Source organism: Puma concolor, chromosome A1 (assembly GCF_028749965.1).
Source record: "Puma concolor isolate L17-30 chromosome A1, mPumCon1.1.hap2, whole genome shotgun sequence".
NCBI classification, from domain to species: Eukaryota; Metazoa; Chordata; class Mammalia; order Carnivora; family Felidae; genus Puma; species Puma concolor.
This window is the reverse complement of record NC_141667.1, coordinates 158,268,257-158,272,773: the sequence shown is the minus strand read 5'-3', so window position 1 is coordinate 158,272,773 and position 4,517 is coordinate 158,268,257. Positions and strand designations below refer to the sequence as shown.

The 4,517-nt window shown below is 35.0% G+C and overlaps 1 pseudogene; it reads right to left on the bottom strand.

Moving 5' to 3' along the window:
- Positions 1 to 1,445: 1,445 nt before the first annotated feature.
- Positions 1,446 to 3,849, bottom strand: LOC112856830 (olfactory receptor 2L3-like; annotated as a pseudogene).
- Between the last annotated feature and the right edge of the window lie 668 nt (positions 3,850 to 4,517).

Here is a 4,517-nt window from a genome sequence, read left to right as displayed (position 1 = left end):
CACTGATGACCATTCATTGATAGCGTTCAGGAGTAGAGTTAAACTGGATATAATGGTAGGACTTTTGTAGTCTAGTGACTAAACAGATATATCTATTTAAAAATGTGGTAGAGAAAGGCTAACTAAAATCGATCCCTCAATCCTGGTTCAGTAGAATTATGACAATGCTAAATGGATAATGAAATGTCCATAACAGAAATTATCGTATAAAACAGTAATAATGGCTTGGCTTTTGGGAATGTAAAATTTGAGTGTTTTGAGGAATGATTTGCAATTGGCTCAGATTGATTACTCATCACTTAATAGTGTGTAATTCCCATCAATATTTTTATAAAATGGCTCTGATTCTTTAATTTGCCTCTCTCCAGTCATAATTATTTTTCCTGGGATAGACCTGTAATAAAATTGTTTTCTTTTGATTCATCTAGATACTTTCAGGCTCCCTCTCATAAAAGATATAAAATTTCCTCTCTAACGGTGTGAAGGCTTCTAATTCCATGCAGATTTTTATGCCTAGTCTCTACATCTATCACCTTCCCTGAAAATTGGGAAACAGAAAAACCAGTATTCACTATTTTAGAGTATATATATATATATATATAATCAGTAAAATCTTGGTTTGTGAGTATAATGTGTTCTGGAAACATGCTTATAATCCAAAGCACTTGTATATCACAGCGAATTTCAGGAACCATTGCCTCAGTTGTGATCATGCAATATTCAGAGTCATGTACTACTTGTATTGCAAGACATTGCTCATTTATCAAGTTAAAGTTTATTTGAAATCTTTGCTTCTCTTTGTTTATTCAAATATACATTTATTTAAAAGCATTTATTTAAATAAACACAGAACAGGTATTGCATTTATTGTACTTTTGTCCTTTGTCTTGTTTTCCCATTTTGGGGCTATATCTAAGCATTAAAACTATTATACTGAATAATTCCATTAAATTTGACTGTTTCCAGTATCATTTCTACATATCAGTAAAGCCTTATTGGGGGTTCTTGGATGGTGCAGTAGGTTAAGCATCTGACTTCAGCCCAGTCATGATCTCAAGGTTTATGGGTTTAAGCCCCACATTGGGCTCTGTGCTGACAGCTCAGAGACTGGAGCCTGCTTCAGATTCTGTGTCTCCCTCTCCATGCCCCTCCCCCACTCACACTCTGAGGGTCTCTTAAAAATAAATAAAACATTAAAAAATTAGAAAAAAACTTATCGCCCACAAATTAGGATAAAATATATGGTCTTTATCTTTATTGAAAAAATTACCACAAAGAAAACAAAAAGAGTGATCAGTAATATACAATTGTTTGGTCAAATCTCAATTATTTTAATCTTCTAGGTTATTTTAGTCCTTGTCTTCAATCCTGAAATAATATTGCCCTTAAGGTGTAAAAAAGGTGAAATTGGTCTTCTTATGAGACTGCAGGACTGAGAGTTTCCTCTATATTTTTACAGAACAGATCCTCTCAATTACTCTTCCCATGGTCCCTATCACCTCTTTTTTTTTTTTTTTTTTTCAAGGCTGTAGACTGAGCATTTGGGTTGAACATTTGGGTAAGCATGGTGTAGAAGACAACAAGAACCTTGTTGTCTCTTGGAGATTGGAGAGATCTTGGGTATAGATAAGTGTAAACAAAGGGTGCATATTAGAAAGTCACCACAATGAAGTGGGTGCAGTGTGTCAAATAGGCCTTCTTCCTCCCTTCTGCTGAGTGCATGCTGTAGATGTCAAGGAGAATGTGGCCATAGGAACATGTAATGCCAATTAAAGGAAACACAATCAATAGTGTGGTGCTTCCAAACACTGTATTCTCAGGCTGAGATGCCCATGCAGGCCAGTACCATTGGCCGGGCTCATGCAGGCCAATATGTCCAGTACATCAAAGAAGAAATGGTTGCCAGTTCTGGATTGACAGTAAGGTAAATGGAGGGCATATACAGTGTGGGCACAACAGTTGATTGAGTTCATTATCCAGGATCCCATTATCATCAACACACAGACTCTTTTACTCATATGAACGGGATAGTGGAGAAGAAAGCAAATAGCCACCTAGTTATCATATGCCATAGTGGTCAATAGTAATCCTTTTGCACCTACTAAAGTCAAGATAAGGAAGCTCTGAATCCCTCACCCAATGAAAGAAATAGACTTGTTTTGAAAGAGATAATTGGACACCATCCTGGGGACAATGGTGGAGATGTAGTTCAGGTCCACGAGGGAGAACTAAGTACAAAATGCATGCATGCATGGAGATAGGTGTCCAGGAGGATGAGGATGATCATGGACAGGTTGTCAAAAAGAGAAAATAAGAGAATGAGAAAAATTAGAATGAATAACTGTTCAATTCTTCCTATATTACTATAATTTATCTCAAGAAGATTTTAAGATCTCTTGTTTAGGTGATAGTGAGAATTATCAAATAAACTAACACCATGTTTTATAGTACCATTATATATTATATATGTAACCAATAAATTCTAATGATGGAACAATGCATGTCCCCAAACATAAAACATAACTATGTTGAATGGGGAGAGAGGGAAAGAGGAAAAAGTCGGTGATGTAGTGAGGGGCAACATTCCATCCACAGTGGCCTAAGGTACAAATTATGGTCTCATATTTGGATTTATGAGTCAACCATTAGAAGATAAGCATATTGTTTATAATATCAAGAAAGTACTGGGAAAAATTATGAAATAATTTGAAGTATTTTCCTTAGGGGTCTGGAGGTGTGGGTTATGGGAATACCAGTTTACCCTGTAGTTGGTTGATGCCCTGTCAATGCATTATTTGAATAAAATATGGAAGTTATATAAAAAGTCTTTCCATTAATAAATTGCATGTACTCAAATTATTGGATATGTCAATGCCCAAATCCACTGTGAAAAAACTTTCTACAGCATTTCCCTGGGTCTATTAGGAGCAATTAATTTTTAATTGTTGTGCAATAATTGTCAACATTCAGAGGAAAAATTGAGAGTGCTAGTTTTGTTTATCAGTTGTCATTTGGATGAGCATAAAACCAGCATATTATACTAGTATCATAAAGTAATTTATATTATTAGTTTCAATTATTGACAAGATTAAAAATGTAATATCTGTAATTACCAAGGAAATTAAAATTGCTAGTACTTATATCATTTTGATCATTTTTTAATTTGTTTATTTAAATTCATGTTAATTGATATACAGTGTAGTATTGGTTTCAGGAGTTGAATGTAGTGATTCATAATTTCCATATAACACCCAGTGCTCATCCCAAAAAGTGCCCTCCCTAATGCCCATCACCCATTTAGCATATATACCACCGACCTCCCTCCAGCAACTCTCAGGTTGTTCTCTGTATTTAAGAGTTTTTTATGGTTTGTCTCCTTATTTGTTTTTATCGTATTTCTCCTTCCCTTCCCCTATGTTCATCTGTTTTGTTTCTTAAATCCCACCTATGTGTGAAATCATAGGATATTATGTCTTTCTCTGACTGACTTACTTTGCTTAGCATATTACACTCTAGTTCCATCCACATTGTTACAAATGGCAAGATTTCATTCTTTTTGATCACCAAGTAGTACTCCATTGTATGTATATACCACTATACTTTATCCATTCATCAGTTACTGGATGGCTCTTTCCAGTGGGCTCTTTCCATTTGGGCTCTTTCAACAATATGCCTATTGTTGATAGTGATGCTATAAACAATGGGGTGAGTGTGCCCCTTCGAATCAGCATTTCTGTATCCCTTGTATAAATACCTAGTAGTGAAATTCCTGAATCATAGGGTAGTTCTATTTTTAATTTTTTGAGGAACCTCCATACTGTTTACCAGAGTGGATGCACCAGTTGACATTCCCAATAACAGTGCAAAGGGTTCCTCTTTCTCCACCTCCTTGCCAACATCTGTTGTTTCCTGAGTTGTTAATTTTAGCCGTTATGACAGGTATGATGTGGTATATCATTGTAGTTTTGATTTCTATTTTCTTGAATTTGAGCTGATGTTGAATATCTTCTCATGTGTTTGTTAGTCATCTGGATGTCTTCTTTGGAAAAGTGTTTATTCAAGTCTTCTGCCTATTTCTTCACTGGATTATTTGTTTTTTGGGTATTGAGTTTGATAAGTTATTGATAGATTTTGGATACTAATCCTTTATCTGATATGTCGTTTGCAAATATCCTCTGTCATTCCATTGGTTACCTTAATTTTATTGATTGTTTTATTCACTTTGCATAAGCCTTTTTATCTTAATGATGTCACAATATTTCATTTTGCTTTTACTTCCCTTGCCTACAGAAATGTGGCTAGTAAGAGGTTGCAGCAGCCAAGGTCAAAGAAGTTGCTATCTGCTTTATCTTCTAGAATTTTGATGGTTTCCTGTCTCACGTTTAGATCTTTCATCCATTTTGAATTTCTTTTTGTGTATGGTGTAAGAGAGTGGTCCAGTTTCTTTCTTCTATCTGTCGCTGTCCAGTTTATTCGTGTATGGAAATGCAACTAATTTCTGTATTTAATTTTATACC